We start from the raw sequence: 19104 nt of genomic DNA, 5'->3' as shown, positions 1-19104 counted from the left end.
CTGCTGTGACTACATGTTAGGGTAGTCAGCCTGTATTTCTGCTCTTCCTGTATTTCTCTTTCTGGATGTAATTCGTTTCATTGAAACACAGGTTTGGGAAATTATAGGAAGTGCCTGAGCATGAGGACAAATTCTCAGAGGATGTCCCTTTTGCTTAAGTTGGGCCTGATTGCCCCAGCACCTCACCTCATTTTCATTTGTGGGTGAGCCTAAGCAATGAGCATTACTCTGCCTCGTTGCTGAAGGAGACCCCAGAAACACTCTTCCAGGCCAACTCTGCCTCCAGATGGTGCTGTTCTCTCCTGGGACTCCAGAGGGAGGGAAAGCTGCCTCTGAGCTTTGGTTGTTTCTTTGGTTTTGTCTCCTCTTCCTCCTCCTGCTATTCCTTTCCTCCTTTTCCTTTTCTATCTCTTTTTCCTCCTTCTTGGGGCTCCTGAACTGACCTCAAACATCATGGGTCCCTTAGAGCAAGTATGTCCGATACTTCTGTTGTCAGCCACCTCCAACCTCCAAAAAGGACTCTATGACTGAATTGTGACTCTGACACTAATTTCTACATTTTACTAAATGTTCTTGCTCTTTCTCTTAGTCTATAGAGTGTCCTCTCCTGAGGAACATAAACCACCTAGATCCCATTACTTTATGCTTCTCTTTTGGAGAAAGAGATGTGACGTGTTTCTGTTCATGACTAAAAGGCTCAGGGGTCACTCCAATTGAACTGGGCTAACTGGGCTGCACGAAATAACCACACAAGAGACAGAAATACCTTTTTCTTTTGGGGACGCTGTGACGGCTCCTCTGACCTTAAGGATCCGCAGGAAGAGAGAGAGCGAGCACGCGCTGACCCCTTTTATTGAGGAGAAGCTATTCAAATGAGGCAAGGGGTCAGTTTTCAGGGGGCTGAGTCTATCTTCATGATGTCCACTGTCAGCAGGTTGATGACACCTGGGTAGGCCACACCCAAGGGCACAATAAGAGAAGGGGACACACACAAGGCATTTCCATGGAAGATTCTATCCTAAACAGGGCAAGGGGTTATATTACAAAGGAACAGGTGCGCATAGCTTCACCCATGGGGCTGTAGCAAGACACACCCATGCACGAGACACTGACCCTCGAACCCAAGAGGGTGGGGAAAGCCCTGCCACATTTCTGCGACTGGGTGCCTCAGCACCCAGCCGGGGAGTGTGACTCAGTCAGGTGCAAGGTTGGTCTCCCACAGAGATAGTCATGTGGCTGTGCTTATAGTTGAAGGGTTCTGTGGCCATCAGACCCAGTGAAGAACCTGGGGATACAGTGGCACTGTCTTTCTCAGGCATGGAGAAATCAACTTCTTAATGGTGATCAAGTCTCTTCACTGAATAGGAAAGCAACTGATAGAGGACCTCTTAAAATTTACTTTGTCTCATTGCAGAGGCCCAACTTCATGTAGTTCCCTCACCAGCAAGGAGTGGAACCATTGGTCATCCCAGATGGAGCAGACACAGAGCCTGGATTTTGCCACTGGGGTCATACAGCACTGATAAAGCACGTCAGTTACTATGAACATGCTTCTCAAATGTGAAAATCAACCTAAGATCCCAATCTTAAATAACAAGTACAATAGCATAACACATTACAATTCTCTTTTTATTTATTATTTGCATCAAGTTATAGAAAGTCTTGTCCCATAACTCTGTGTTCACCAAATCACCCCCACTCCCTCTGTCATGTGTTAGATGCTGTGATGTACATCCCCAGTTTCACATCAGAGATATGCGTACATCTGATTTTTTTTAGACCTAACACTAAGCCTATTTCATAATGAAGTGTTGAATATCCCCTCTAATGTATTGAATACAATACACTACAGAGTACTGGTTGTTACCCTACTGCTATAGTTCATATGTGGAATGATCCATGTATTATAGGCTTCATCCTCTGCTTAATACTACTGGAAGATGGTGAAACTTTAAGAGGTGGGGCCTAATTGGAGGTTTTAGGTCATTGGGGTATGTCCTTGAAGGAGACTGTGGGACTCCTGTCTTTGCACCCCCAGCCCCCTGCTTTCTGGCTGCCGTGAAGTCAGCAGTTTGCTCTACCACATGCTCCCCCATGATAAACTGCATCCCTACAGACCCAAAAGTAGTAGAACCAACCAAACAATTAAAGTCTCCAAAACTATAGACCAACATAAACCTTTCCTCTTTTTAAGCTTCTTATCTCAGGTATTTTGTTAAAGTAACTCAAAGCTGACTAGCGCACCTACCTTTAGAATACAAATGCTCCTCAACTTACAATTGGGTTATGAAAACTAAAAATATTATTAATTCAGAAATGCGCCTCACCTGCTGAACATCATAGCTCAGTCTAGACTACCTTAAATGTGCTCAGAACATTTACATTAGTTTACAGTTGAACAAAATCACCTAACACCTAGCTTATTTTATGAAGTGATGAAAAACTCATGTAATTTATTGAGTACAGTACACTGTAAAGCATCGGTTTTTACCCTTGTGATTGTGTGCCTGACTGGGAGCTGCAGCTCACTGTCGCTAGCATCACAAGTAAATGTTGTACTGAATATCAATATTTAAGAAAAAAATCAGAATTCAGAGCATGGTTTCTTCTGCATGCATATGAATTTTGCACCATTCTAATGTTGAAAATCATAATCAAACCATCATAAGCTGGGGACTGTACATCAGTGTATTATGATACGTACAAATCATAATAAATAGCTGGATGTGGTGGCACAAACTTGTAATCCCAGTGACTCCAGAGGATGAAGCAGAAGGATCCCAAGTTTGAGGACAGCCTCAGCAACTTAGGAAGACCCTACCTCAAAAAACAATTTTAAAGGGCTTGTGTCACGTTCCACCACCAAAACACTCAGGATCACTCCAGGTGAGCTGGACTGCATAAAATTACCACACAAGAGACAGAGATACCTTTTTCTTTGGGTCCTGTGATGGCTCCTCTGACCTTAGGGGTCCGTGGAAAGAGAGAGAGAGAGAGAGTGCAAGCACATGCTGACCCCTTTTATTGAGGAGAAGCCATTCAAATGAGGCAAGGGGTCAGGTTTCAGGGGGCTGAGTCTAGCTTCATGATGTCTGCTGTCAGCAGGTTGACTGACATCTAGGAAGACCACACCCAAAAGTAGAGCAAGAGAAGGGGACACACAAAGGGAGTTTCCATGGAACATTCTATCCCAAACAGGGCAAAAGGGTAGGATTACAAAAGAAAAATAGGTTAGTGTAGCTCAGCCCCAGGGGTATGCCTACTCAGAAAACTGGCCTTGCTATCCAAGTGGGGGAATAGACTGAGTCACAAATCATGGCACTACAGAGCCAGACTATAGTGATCTTTCAGATCCCCATGGTGCACCAAGACTGGAAGGTGTGGTAAACTCAATGTGGCTCCCCACAGGCTTGGGATGTACTCCAGTGGTAAAGCACCCTGGGTTCAATCCTCAGTGCTGGAAAAAATAAATAAATTTACATAAAATTAATTGATGTTTTGGACCAAGACAAGTCATATTTGATCCACTCCTTCCATGGTCTTTGTGCCACCTAAGTCCAAATTTTATATAATTTTGATCAGGAAATCTTCGAACTAATATGCACAAATTAATATCAGTTTTCACAAATGGCAGGACCTTAACCAAGCTCAGAGTTTTCTTTTCCTAACTGACTTTCTCGGATGTGACCACAGGAAATGATTTTGGTGAGATATGATCACCAATTATGATGAGTCTGGTTTTGATAGTTTTATGTGTTACTGGATAACAATACCAAATAAGGGGTGATATCGGGGGTCCCCTAGACCACCCCAGGTTAGATGGTCCACTAGGAGAACCCAGGGATCTCAGCAGGTAGTGTCACTCGCTGCTGATTTATTATAGTAAAAGAAGACAAAGCAAAATAAGCAGAGGGAAAAAGATATATGGGGTGAAGTCCAGGAGAAACCAAGCACAACTTCCAAGTTTCCTGACTCACTCAAGTCATTTAATCCCTCCAGCAACAAGTCAGGATAGCATGTAAACCATAGTGTAGCCGGAAAACGCCATAAGAGACCCAGCACTAAGGGTTTTCACTGGAGGCCTATATTAGTCAAAGTTCTCCAAATAAACAGAATCAAGTAGAAGCGGGTGGGGGTCAGTAAGAGGGGATTTATTATGGGGACTTGCTTACTTGATTATGGAGGCAGAGGTGTCCACTTTATGCCACCTGTCAGCTGATGAACCAGCCTAGCTCAGTCCAAGTTCCAAAGTCTGAGAACCAGGAGAACCAGCAGTGGAACTGAGTCCAGGCTGAAGGTCAAAGAACCTGAGGGGCTGCTGGTACAAGTCCCAGTCTCAGAAGGTCAGAGGACCTGGGTTCTGATGTCCAAGGGCAGGAGAAGTAGTGTGTCCTTGCTTCAGGAGAGGGTGGATCTTTCTTACACAGTCAACTGATTTAAAAGCCAATTTATTCTCAAAATACCCTCACAGACTATCATGGTTTAAGTAAGTGTCCCTCAAAGGTCCACATGTTAAAGGCTTGGTCCCACTCCTGTGGCACTGTTGGGAGATCGTGGAATGTTTAAGAGGTTGGGCCTATCCTTTTTTCTTTATAAGTTTATTTTCTTGGGTATTTGTTATAGTAATGGAAAGCTGTCTTACACATACACAAACCCAGAAATAATGCTTTACCAGTTAGTTCTCTGGTATCTTAACTGATACCTGACTCTTTAGAGTCCTATACATTTCACCCTCTGCTTTAAGGAAAGAATCAATTGATTCTGGATATTTCTTAGTCCAGTGAAATTGACACCTAAAATTAATCATCATAGGGCTGATCATGTGTGTATATTTTGCCTAAGATACACAAAAATGTCAGACCCCTCAGAAGGCAAACAAGTGTTTGGCATAAACAATATTGTTTGTATAAACAGTTTAGACACAGTGAGCTCTTTTTATCAAATCTGAGAATAAGGGGACTCTCCTGAAATCCAAGTTTCCAGACGTCATTCAGGGCTGACATTACAGGTAATCCTTTCAAAGGATAGCATTCTGGTCTAATATTAATACTTTTCTGTCTAGAGAAAACCATCCATTTTGTTGACAATATTAAAAACAACATAAGTATCTCTTTTTATCAAAGAAAGTCATATATTGGAACAGAAGATGCTCTTAAATTCTACTTTTCTGGAAACATTAATTATAGAAAACATAAGACAAATTCATAAATTTTTAATTTGGATATTATTATTACAAATGTTTTATGAATCATATTAACATTTATGAAGATTTTGAAAGATGATGTTATAAACCAACAATTCAGGTAAAAAATGGTCTGTTCTGTGAATTTAATTTTTGCTCAATGCCAGAAGAAATTCTACAACTTTTTTATGATTTTTCTTGTAGAGAATAGAGGCAGCTCCCCTCTCTGCATCCCAAATGAGAAAGAGAAGTTGTATATGATATATCCACTGTCAATAATTTTGGTAAGGAAGGAGACAGTCTACTCTGTGCCCAGAATTTCATATCCAAGGAATTTGTCTATGAATGAAACTCTCATTGCCAGCATTATCTAAGATGCTTCACGTATTGGGGTTTTTGAGAAGAAACCAATGACAAAAATAAAGAAAAATAAAATAAAATAAACAAATGGAAATTTTAAAAGAGAGAGAAGAAAGAAATACACAAATAACCAACCTCATCAGCAGAGGCTTGAGAAACCATGTTTAATTCTCGTGGGGCATGGGGGTGCACGCCTGTAATCCCAGTGGCTGGAGAGACTGAGGCAAGATCACAAGTTCAAAGCCAGCCTCACAATTGAGCAAGGCTCTGTTTCAAAATATTTTAAAAGAGGCTGGGGATGTGGCTCAGTGATTAAGTGCCCCTGGGTTCAATCCCTGGTACCAAAAAAATAAAATAAAGAAAGATGAAATAAATAATTTAATTGAAAACAGTACAAAGAATAAAAATATATGTTTTAATTGTCATAGAAACATTTTGAAATTTTTGAGGAAAATGCCAGATGCATTTTCCTGCAAAGATTCTAAATTTAAAATGGTAAAACAATTTATTAAGTAGGATCCTGTCTCCCCCTACTGGCCAAGAGTGGAATCTAAATTTGGAACAGAAAATAAGGGAATTTGTTAACAATTTGGGAATATTTCAACAATCTTTACAAAAAAAAAAAGTTAGAGAAGCATTGAGAATTACAAAAGGACATAAGTCAAAATAAATATGACTGGGCTGGGGTTGTGGCTCAGTGGAAGATTGTTTACCTAACGTGAGGCACTGATTTCTATCCTCAGCACCACATAAAAATAAATAAAATAAAGGTATTGTGTCTAACTACAACTAGGAAGGAAGGAAGGAAGGAAAGAAGGAAGGGTCTTTAAAATAAATAAATATGGCCAAATATATAAGCTTTGGCAGCACCAAGGCTTCATTCAGTGACTTGGCTATACCATTAACAGCAGCTTAAAATATGCTAATCACAGTGGGTGGTCAAATAACCCAAATTATATTTTTTGAAGGAGAATTAACAACAACAACACAGGTCACAAAATTTCAGTTAAACAGAAAAAAATAAGTTTAAAATCTCTCTGTTCAACATGGAGACTATAGCCAAAACAATATATTGTATACCTGAAAATCACTAAGAGAATGACTTTTATTAGTTCTCACCACACACAAATAGTAAGAATGAAAGGCAATGCATATGTTAATTAACTACATTTAGCCATTAACCAAAATATGCATAATTAAAATATTATATTGTACACTATACATATATAGTCAATAAAAATAAGGAATTAAATGAACATATATGTTTTATGGCAGAAATATGTGAGAGAATAACCAATAAAAGACTTTAAAATATTTTTAAAACATACCAACAGGGGTTGGGGATGTAGTTCAGTGGTAGAGCACCTGCCTGGCATGTGCAAGGCCCTGGGTTCAAGCCATAACTCTGGAAGGGTGGGAGACATACCAACTGAAAGCAAGTCTTCATCACCAACTTTGGAAAGAAGTTGTACCTAAGAGTCCTGGTCTCTAGGAAGGGAACATGACCATCAGGAAGTACCGTGAACACCTTATCAATAGAAATTTCTGCTTTCAACTGGGTACCAGCAACTTGGGAGGCTCTCAACTTCAAAGCCTGCCTAGGCAACGTAAGGAGACCCTGTCTCAAAATAAAAGTTGAAAAGGAGCCAGGTACAGTAGCACATGCCTGCAGTCCCAGCAACTTGGGAGGCTAAGGCAGGAGGATCATGTGTTCAAAGCCAGCCTCAGCAATGGTGAGGTGCTAAGCAACTCAGTGAGATCCTGTCTCTAAATAAAATACAAAATAGGGCTGGGGATGTGGCTCAGTGGTCTGGTTAAAAAAAAAAGAAACCTGAAAAGGACTGGGAATATAGATCAGTGGTAAAGCACCCCAGAGTTCAATGCTAGTACCGGTGCGGGCGGGGGGTGGGGGGTGGGGGGAGGTCCCATATCTGACTATCTGATAGAGAAGCTGCTGGCTGTCAGTGGCTCTTGAGCAAACTTTAAGAACACACTTCACAGGAACAACAGGCGGCTCTTCGTCATCTCCTCTGATTCAGCCTGAGTTCAAAGAGCTTTGCCCTAAAGTCAGGTCTTCTCCCAGGTCCTTCCTCCTAGCTCTGTCACAACCTTAGAATCTGGAGATACTCTACACTGCAGTTAAACCCTGTGGACGGAGGACAATATTTAAGAATTCCAGAAACTTCAAGATATAGGATCAATGGAAACTTTTAATCAGGAAAACCTAATCTAACAGTAAGGAATTATTTAAATATTGGGGTATTTGGTGGGTGGTGATAACATTAGAACAAGAACGTTTCTATGGTGATTTCACCTGATCCTGGGTATGTTATCTGAATTTTCTATTAAATTGTTGTGAACTGGAAAAGCTCCTATTTAAGTGAGTCTTGTAATTTCACTTACATACACACACACACACACACAAACACAAACACAAAGTAAGTATGAAACAGTACCAAATCCCCAGGAGAGTATGTGAAATAATAATTACAATAAAATAGTTAGAGAAACATAGATAGTCCCTCTTACCAACAGGACTCTTTACCAACTCATTTTGACTGGTCAAATGGAAGGTGCATCTTGGAAACTGCCTGTGAATTAAAACAATATTAAGAAAAATAGCTAGAGCCAGATGCAGTGGCACATGCCTGTGATCCCAGAAGCTCTGGAGGCAGCTGCAGGAGGATTACAAGTTCAAAGCCAGCCTCAGCAACCTAGCAAGTCCCCAAGCAACTCAGCAAGACCCTGTCTCAAAATAAAAAATAAAAAAGTGCTGGAGTGGTAAATTGCCCCTGGGTTAAATCCCCAGTTACTACACTCCCCCCCCCCAAAAAAAAATAGTTCTTACTAAATGCCAGCAACTGTTCTAAGTATTTTCTACATATTTAACTCATTTAATTGTTAAATAAAATGTAAGGCTGGGGTTGTGGCTCAGTGGTAGAGTGCTCACATCGCATGTGGAAGGCATTGGTTTGATACTCAGTACCACATAAAAAATATGTGGTAAAAAAATGCAACTAAAAAATATATATTTTTTTTAAAAATGTAGTTATCACTGCATCTAATCAATCTCACACCTGCATTCATCTGGCTGATGTATTCTTTTCTTTTTTTCTGCCCCTATATTTTTACTAGGATTCATAGTTATAAGTTCATACAAGGTCAGTCAGTATTGCTCCTTAGCATGAGGTGTTCTTCTCGATACCAGCAAGTTCTTCTCACCACCAGTTTGCGGCACTTGGCAGTCATGGAAGTTCCCTTTACTATATTGCCATAGTGCATTCTCCCACCCTGAGGCATAATCCAATAAGCAGAATTTAAACAGATAATCCTAAATCCAAATTAAGTATTAAAATTGTTTATTACCCTCATGACACATTAACCAGGGTGGTAACTTGAAAAAATTAAACGCATGAGGAACCTTCCCAGGATAAAAGTGTCTTTGATCACCAGGTGTGATGGCACATACCTATAGTTCCAGCTACTCAGGAGGCTGTAAGTTCAAGGCCAGCCTCAGTAATTTAGCAAGACCCTGTCTCAAACTAAAAACTAAAAAGGGTTGGGGATGTGGCTCAGTAGTAAAGTGGTTTAATCCCCAGTGCTAAAAAGAAAGACAGAGGGAAAAAGAAGGAAAGGAAAGAAAAAAGGGAGGAAGGAAAGAGATGTCCTTTATCTTGATTATAGCAGTAATTACATGATGAATATGTTTGCAAAAACTCATGACTATGCAGCTAAGAGTGATAAATTTTAAGTGCACCTAAATTATATCTCAGTAAACCTGGTTAAAAACAAAGAAAAGCAGCCACACTCAAAATCTCTGACCTCTCATTGATTCTTTATGACTGAAAATGAATTTTACTGTTTAAAAACAGTAAAATTTTCAGTAAACTTTTAAGAAGAAAAATTCTGCTCATAACCAAGCAGAATGCTTTGTCCTCGAAACTCTCTATCTGAAAAAGAACAGAAATTAATTAGGATGTTTGAACCCCACCGCTGTATTAAAATGGATCAAATTATTAAAAACAAATCCCTGTGAATGTGGGTCTTCACACAACAAGATGCCTTAGAACTGTGCTCACATGGTAGCCACTACTTACACTTGGCTATTAAAATTAAGTAGAATTAAATAAAATTTAAAAATTAATCTCTGCACTGGCCACATTTCAAGTGCTCAATCACCACCATACTGGATTGCACAGATGTTAAGCCTTTCCATCACCACAGGAAGTTCTACCACGCAGCACTGCCTTAGAGGCCAAACTGCAGTCCCGGGTCACTTAACAAAAGGGATACACCCTGAGAACTGTGTTAGTGGATCTTCACCTGGTGTGAATATCACGGAATGTGCTTACCCAAACTAAGAAGGCTATGATGTCACCAGATGATAGGATCTTATAGGACCACCTTTGTATTCATGGTGCTCCAGGGACCAAAAGATCTTCATGCAACTCATTACTATGTATAGAATACTGAAATTAAATGATGTGAGCACTGAATACAAAATTATACAGCATGAGCCTCTGTGGATTCAATTGACTAGCATTTCTAACAAATTAAAACTGTATTGCAGTGACACATGTCATAACTGTCCTAGTGGTGCTCTTACAAGGCCAATGACCTTCTTAAACATCTGGACCTCTCACAGAACCAGAGGTAACTAATTGTGGCAACATGAAGAAACAGGGTTGCTATGATCAAGACACAAACTCCAGGGCCTATGACACCTTCCAAATACTTTGGGATATCCCTGGTGGGACGTTTTGTCAACAAGAAAAAACAAATAGCATATTTGTTTTGTACTCTGCTAGGATGCTCTCCCTGGAGATTGCCTCCAGGCCACCACATATAAGTCAATATATTAAAAACACCTCCTAGTTAAGCTAAAAAAGAAAAAATTGGTTTTTACACAATTAATTTTTATGCAAATTATAGGGCTATTTTATTGGTAAAAAGCAATCACTATACAATCCCTCTTTTTGTATCTTACTCAAGAAATGTTTGGAAGCACAGTGCTATGGTTTGAATGTGTACCCCAAAGTCAAATGTCAGAAATTTAATCCTGAGAGATGGAAGTTTTAAGAGCTGATTAGGTCATAGAGACCTCATGAGGAAATTGATGCCATAATGGCTGCAGTGGGTTCCTGATAAAAGGATGATTAGCTTCTCCTACCTCCTACCTCTCTCTCCCCCACCCATGTGGCATCTTCCACCATGAGATGATGTAGCAAGAAGACCCTCTCCAGAGGCAGCCCCTCAATTTTGGACTTCCCAAGCTCCAAAATCATAAATTTCTCTTCATTATAAATTACCTGGTCTGTTATATTCTGTTAGAGGTACACAAAATGGACTAAGACACACGGTATGACTCAGAATGCTAGCCGGTCCCCAATGCATGCAATCCCATAATTCTTTAATAGAATTTTCCATTTCAATTCAACATATGGCCTTCCAAACTAAGTACTAATTTCCCATCCTCTTTTCAGTTATGTAAGCAGAGCTGTTGTGCAACTTCTTATACAATGGGTTTCATCCTTGTTTCCTGTTTTTTCCTGTCTGGAATGCAAACATGAAAGCTAGAACTCTGGTGGTCATATTAGAACTGAGACGGAAGAGCTGCATTGAAACTGGCAGAATGAGATAGAAAGAGCCTAAATCCCTAACCCTGTTGAACACTATCCCAGCCGTGGGGCTCTATGTGAAGGAAAAAGTAAACATCTATCTCAATCAAGCCATGTCGGTAAGCATGTCATTAAGGCATGTACTGAGTTTAGGATCATCAGTAAAGACTTCAGAAAGGACATGGATAGATTTATTTTTAGTAAAAATAATAATAATAATAATCGATAATTTCCTTTATTGCATCTGATTCTGCCAGGCACAAGACTTAGTGCCTTCAAAGCATTTGCAATAACCATAAAATGACACAGCAAAGTGAGCCGGGCATTTCTACAGCTGAGTGGTGTTGGGTCTGTGTAACATTTTTCTTTCTTGGCTAAAGTCCTATTTGACAATGACATAAACAGGACAATAGCTGTAACAACAACCAAAAAAATGTGCTTATGATTTAACCAAAGAAAATTTGTACCAATTCTGTCTGAGGAGCTGTACTTCATTGACTTGATGGTCAAATCCATGTAAAAGGCTCTGGCTTCTATCCCCAGCACCAGGAGAAGAAGAAGTTGTTGTCTGCTCAAGGAACACATATGACTGACACTATGACTTACCTCTTCTGCCTTGAGTGTTGAAATGATATCTGGAGTTGTAGCGGCCACTTTGAGGCCAGGAAGTTACAAGCGTGAAGAGCGAGGGGTAACACTGTGAGAGATCGGAGTATAAAGATATCGCATCTAGGACTTGATGGCATCCCTGAGTGGTCAAGCAAATGCCAGGAGCCATCTCCCTTACATTTCTTGTTATGTGAGAAAAATTAATTTTTTTGTTTTAGCCACTGTTACTCAGATCTTCTGTACTTGCATGCATTTCTTGGATACATACAGCAGGTCCCAAGAGGCCCTTCCAGACCGAGGCCCTTTCCCACTCTCTTCTTTTGCTTATTTCTTCAGGGTCTCCAGTTCAGAGAAGAAGTTCTCAACCTAGACTGAGGGAACTTCCCCAAAAGCACCTTCACCAGGCCCCACCCCAAATGGATTGAACCGACATCTCTGGAGGAGCAGGAGGGGGCAGGTAGGCACCAGTATTTTTTAAGAGTTCTTGTAGATTGGTGATTCTCAGACTATTTTTTTTTAAGCTTCAGAACCTCTTTTACTCTTAAAAATTATTGAGGGGCTAGGGCTGTAGCTCAGTAGTAGAACACTTGCCTAGCATGTGTGAGGCTCTGGGTTCGATCCTCAGCACCACACAAAAATAAGTGAATAAAATAAAGTTATTGTGTCTATTTACAACTCAAAAAATTTAAAAAAAATTATTGAGAATCCTAAAAAGCCTTATTTATGTGTAATATGTTATTGATAATTACTGTATTCAAAATTAAACCATTTTAAATATTCGTTGATTCTTTTTGAAATATCAATAAAAAGCCACGTTATACATGTTTAAATTTTTCCATAATAAAAGGTGAACACAGTTTAAATAAGGAAACCAACTTTCAGCACTTAAAAAATTTTATCCCTCATTTTTGGATCATGATTCAAACACACATCAAAAAATTGTTTTTAAAAAAATAGGGGGCTGGGGTTATGGCTCAGCGGTAGATCGCTTGCCTCACACATGCAAGGCCCTGGATTTAATCCTCAGCACCACATATAAATAAATAAATAAATAAAGTTATTGTATACAACTACAAAAAAAAAATATTTTTTAAAAAAGAGCTTGAAACAATTGAGGAAATATGAATACTGCTTCCATATCTGATGATCTGATGATAATAAGCCTGATTATTCATTTTAGACATAATAATAGAATTGTGAGCCAATTTTTAAAATCTTCATCTTTCAGTGATTTATACACTGTAAAGTTTATCCATGAAATATGACACATAGGATTGCCTCAAAATAATCCAGACAATGCAGGAGGCGGATGAGTTAGAAATAAAACAAGACTGGCCATGTGTTAAAAATCTTTATCAATTCATGGCTGATGGATAGCTGAAGATTCACTTACTGTGTTCTATACTTTTGTATTTATGAAATTTTCCATGACCAACAGTTCTAAAAACAAAAGAATAGGCATATGTAAGCCACATAAGGTAAATGAGAAAATCAGTTTTTAAAAATTAGGCAAAACAGATTCATCAAGACAAATTCACTAAACAAGGAAGAAATGTTTTTTATTCATAAAAGGTGAAATCTTGAATGAAGACACAGGAGGGCCTGTTTATCCATTAGGCACAGTAGGCACACAATATTTGGGGACCCGTGAAGATGCCTACATGTCTTTTGTAATAAAAGAAGTTAACTTTTAGGTTGAAGAAAATATCTTAATATGTAGTATTAAAATACATGTCTCCATGGGACTGGGGTTGTGGCTCAGTGGTAGAGTGCTCACCTAGCATGCATGAGGCACTGGGTTCAATCCTCAGCACCACATAAAAATAAAATAAATATACTGTGTCCAGGGCTGGGGTTGTGGCTCAGCAGTAGAGCTCTCATCTCCCACTTGCAAAACCCTGGGTTCAATTTTCAGCACCACATAAAAATAAATAAGTAAAATAAAGGTATTGTGTTCAACTACAATTAAAAAATAAATATTAAAAAAATGTGCCCACCTAAAACAAAAAAATAAATAAATATTTTTTTTTAAAATACATACCTCTATACTAATACAGCCATAAATAGAATTTTGAAATTTTTTGGAAGGATCCAGAAAGGCAAAAGTGCCTTCTGCTCACAGGAGTCACTACACAGCCCTGGGTGAAATGCTCATGAACAGGCAGAGATGCTGAACTGTGCAGTTAGAGAGCTCATGACATCACTGCCACATGGCTAGAGTGACTCTGGGTTGCCATTCAGGTGGGGGGAGGGGAGCTCCTGAGGGCTGACTGGACCTGCTGTTATAATGCAAAAGCATGCATTTAGAGGGAAGTCATGGAGGAAAAGACAGGAGACACCTCCTGGGGTGTCTCAGTAACTTTGCATTTTCTGGAAACAGTGTCCCCAACACCCTCCACCTATACCAGTAAGTTTCTACCTATTTGTTTATTGTTGCTCTGGTCCCCAAAGCCACAGAAAACTCATTCTCAAGGAGACAGATGACCTAAGACAGGCCAGTCAGATTGCCTCTCCAGGAATCTAAACCGTGGACTCAGAGACCCAGAGGCTGAGAACATCCCTCCCTGCTGAGTGGCATTTATGGTCACAATCCAGGAACAAAGTCCATGAATCCCTGAGGTCCCCAGAACTTCCCTGGCTCTTCCCTACTGAGTCAACCCTTCTTTCAAATTCTAAGGAACACCAATATTTTTATGATAAATTCTCTTTGGGACTTAAGCTGTTCTGAATTCAGTTTGGCTATTTGTAACCAAATTAATTAAGAAGTGTAGAGTCTTGATAGTACTAAGATCAGAAGTGCAAAGCAGGATGCCCCAGACATCAGTGTATCACCAATAACCAAGACAAGGAGATGGAACCAAGGGAGCATGGCCAGTTCCCCTCCCCTCTGTAGTGCAAAGGCTGCCATTAAAGGGCGGATCATTCCCTGATAGAGCAAGTGTCATCCCACTTTGCTGTGAGGAAACTGATACAAGAGTTAAATATACAACCATTATATATCCTAAAAGTTATATGAAGGAAAAACATTGTTAGAAACATCAAGAGGCCACCTGACAGCTAACTAGTACCATCCTTAGCCTTAAGTCAACTCCATCCCACCCAAACCTAGACCACTTGCTTCTCAAAGTTTTATCTGAGACCTTCTGTCCCCAGGGCCCCCATTAAACACAGTGCCATTTTCCATCTCCTCCCTGAGTCTGATCTCTCTGGAACATGTTTGTTGGCTTGGAGTATTGTTTGTTTTGTTTTGTTTTGTTTGTTTCTACAGATTTGCAGTTCTGAAAAGCAAAAACCTACAGGTGTTAATTAAAATGGCCCTGGAAAGTTACAGAGTTATAAGAACTCCCTACCCAACTAGTAATAGAAATAAACCTTATTTAGTGAGGAGAGTTTCCCCACTACCTGATCCAGCAATATGGCCCAGACCCTGGGGAGATGTGAACACAGCACAGGAACGTGTCACCAAGAACCACACACTTTGACCCCACTCTGTGGAGTCCGAGCCCTCTACAGGAACACAGCCATTAAGAGAGCTGCCAGAATCCAACATGGCCTTCATCTGTTCTACTCTGGAAAATTATCCACCCATGTCTTAGGAACTCAAAGGCCTTTGGCCTGGAATTAAGATGATACTAATTCAACGAGAATAAACAAAATGGACTGACATGCTCCCACCAACCCACACAAGGCAGGTATTGTCATGGTTGCTAAGAACTGCAAACATTCTACTATCCAGCTGTTTGGGGATGGCCCTGCAGGAGGTGTCCCCATAGATATCCCTATTCTTCACTCAAGGACTAATGGGACAGATCTTCTCTACTAAGATGGCAGTTCACACAAAACTACCCTGAAGATGAAAGATAACAGAAGGCCGATTGCAAGCACCCAGAGGTGACCTCTGCTCACTGCAAGACTCTTAACACTGTAGAGCAGACAAGGACAAAGTTCAAACATGAACCTGGCAGTCCTTGCTGACTATCCCAACCTCTCAGGGACTACACACCACAACCTGGGTCTCCACACACTACCACACAGAAACTTCTTTCTGAAGCAGCTACACCTTGTTCTGACCTTCCTTTCCCTCTCTCCTTTCCACCCCCACCTTCCCAGTCAATTCAAAACTACAAATCCCAGCATGCAAGAGCGAAGGAAGGGAGAGAACAAATCTGGAGCGCATGGACTCCTGGGATATGCAGTGCTCCCAAGGAAGGTGGACTAAGTGAGTTTTGTTGTTGTTTTGTGTGTTTTTGTTTTGTTTTGTTGTTTTTGGTGCCGGGGATTGAACCTAGGGGCACCAATCTTTTCTTTTTTCTTTTGAGACAAGTTTCACTAATTTGCTTAGAGGCTCACTAAATTTCTGGGGCTGTCCTGGGACTTGAGATCCTCCTGCCTCACCCTCCAGAGTGGTTCATGTTTTACAAGCTTTTCCTTTTTCTTAACCATAAGTTAAGGATGCCAAAAATAGCAGCCCAAAGCCAAGAAACACCTCCAAGATTGTAATAGGCTAAAGGACCTTCCTGCTGTGATTTCATTGCCTTCCCAAGTCCCCCGGTCCTCAACCCCTAGGTCAAAAGCTGACTGTGTGGCTCTGTTCTACACCCCACCCCACCCGGCCCCATCCCTGTCAAACACGCTCTAACCAATCAGGACTGGCCTTGCCGGCACACAATTCTATCACACCCTTTCCAAACGCCATCAATGACTCCCTCTTATTTGGAGGTTCAAGCTAAACTTTTTTGAGAAGCAGTCAAAACTTTTCAGAAGTTAGCCCTTCCAACAACGGTTTATATGTTCTGTCCTGGATCCAACCCAAAACAGTTCCCAAACTTCTGGGTCTCTCTCCTTTCCCTGACCCATCCCGTTCTTTTATTTTTGCTGCCTATTGCTCCTTTATCTCCTCCCACCCCATCCAGAAGCGCACCAGCACAACCCACACCCAGTCCCACCCCAAAACCCCCCTCTGGAGCTCTGCCCTTAAACTCCTCCCATCTTTCCTTAGAACTAGGCACAGCTTTCCGACAGGCTAGGAGAAGGCAGCCGCAAGAAGAGGGCTGTGCTCCTGGCATCCCCAGTGCCGCTTGGCCCAGAATCATTCATAAAATTGTTAGATGGGGTTGCTTGGCACACTAATTAAATGGGCTTTTGTGGATCAGCCTGGGGACCTAACCGCTGTATACAACTGTTATTTGAGTGACTTTATAGCATTTGTTTCCAAGGAGAAAAGCCTTCTGGGCTCAGAGCATCTGACCAAAAGTGATCTTTGGGGACACTTCCCTTTGTGCTTTTGGGGCGACCTCTGTGGTTTGGCACCAACTGCCGAAAGCGTGCCAGAGAAACCTCAGCTCGACCCAGTTGGGCTGGGAATGGGTGCGGGTTCCCTTGCCCTGCGACGGGCGGAGGTCTCGGTGCTGGCAGCAGGGGGCAGCAGAGGCGGGGAGATGAGCCCAGCCGGAGGCGCCGGAGCGCGGAGCAGGGCTGTCCACCAGCTTTGGGTTCCCACCTGCTCTGGGGTTTCCTGGGATAGAGAATGAAAGGGTTCCGAGACTTGCTGATTTCGTCGTTGAGGACAGAGACAGTCAAGGATTGTGGTCGGGGATTCTCAGGAAGGAAGTACGAGGAAGAGGGACAGAGACGCTATCTTGGGGTCAGGGGTACAAGGCAATCGGCCGGGGCCGCCCCTGGGATTGCAGATGTGAACACAGACGCCCGCGGGCACACAGGCGTGCTCACCCGTCCCTCAATCGCCTCTGCAGCAGGGCGTCCAATGAGAAAGGGGCGTCCCACTTGCGATGAGCCCCGGGAATAAGTTTACCACCACCAGGACTGGAGGGAATCAAGCCACTATATGAGGATTGGAAGCCAGGTACGCATGCCCGGTAGCCACGTCCCCCCTCCCCAGGACAGAGGGGCTGACCCAGACACCTGACCAAAAGATCCTAGAGCTACTGAATATGCCCGGAGTGGGGCAGCTTGGGAAGGAAGGAGACGGGGGGGGGGGGGGGGGCAGTCTCGAGTGGGAGGAGTCTCCACACAGTCCCAAACCTCGAAGGATGCAGGCACGAATACCCGGGAGTGTGGACGGCCTGGCAACATCCCTAACTCATTATGACAAGATGTCGCAGGTCTGGGGGATCAGGTAATTAGACCAGCGGTGCAGTAAACGTTTTCTTGGAAGTGAGCCTCAGTCTCCCCATTTGCAAGGCGTTTGGACGGGACCATCTAAGACTCCTTCTAGCCCTGTAGTCTCTAAACATGGGGGTGGGGGATTAGGGGCTGTGTTTGAAGTGAAATCAGGGATGGCAGACACACACATCCAGAAACAATCCTGCACTTAGTGTCAGAACCCCAGGTCAAGACTCAGTCCCCGTGTGATGTCACTAGGGCAATCTGTGATTTCACACTGGTCACCCAGGCTTTGTAAACTCTGGGCCCTGACAGCCCAACTGATCCAGCCCTCCAGATTTAAGGGATTAAGCCATCTATATCGGTCCAGCTCAGCTGGAAAGAAGGAGCATTGGGTGAGGTTTGGGGGAGACTGAAATAACAACACAAGTACCAACACACACACCCAGGAGGAGACAATCACATTATTTAACCGTCAGTCAGAATGGACACTGGGCTAGATGGGGTCCTGCGAGTCCCTTCCATCCATAGGCCAGACATTAACCCTTTAATTGCAGGATCAGGGAAGGCTAAGAGGTGTCAGGGGAGGACAGGATGGCCATGACATATTCAGGGGGCTAAGGGCCATGGCAATTTGCCAGTCAATATGGAAGAATTTCAGTATTTTAACGTTTTCTGAACCCAGACTCTGCATAGCCCCTCAATATTCCGTTTCTTCCCTGGGGGCTTAGCTTAGTGCTCAAGTAGCAGGCAGCTCCTACCAGACCCACACCAAGTGAAAGAGGACAGCAGATTTGTGGGTCAGGAGCCTACAGCTGGTAGTAGAGATGAGGGAACCCCACCTGGGGAGGAAAAGTCAGAGCCCTGAGGCAAAGGAGACCATATATTCCAGCATTCACAGTGGGTACTATACGTGGGATGTTAGGGAGGTGGGGTTCAGCCCAGAAATCCCCCATAGTCACTGAGGAAAGCCCTGAGGCAAGGATGGGGTGCCAGGCCCCCCTTTGTAGAGCCTGTCTCCAGCATCTGGTTTTGTTGGCATTTCTCTCTTTATCTTTTTTGTTGTTTTGTTTTCCACTCTTTAAATAATTAATATAATTATTTTTAAATACAAAATACACAGTGTCCTTCCTCTTCTTCCTCTTGACTGAGAGGTGAGTTTTAAATTAGGGTCCCAGTTCTCTAATGGGTCACAGGCTCCAGGTGGGAGGG

The sequence above is a fragment of the Marmota flaviventris genome, chromosome 6 (genome assembly GCF_047511675.1).
Source record: "Marmota flaviventris isolate mMarFla1 chromosome 6, mMarFla1.hap1, whole genome shotgun sequence".
Taxonomy (NCBI): Eukaryota; Metazoa; Chordata; class Mammalia; order Rodentia; family Sciuridae; genus Marmota; species Marmota flaviventris.
This window is presented reverse-complemented; position numbering follows the sequence as displayed.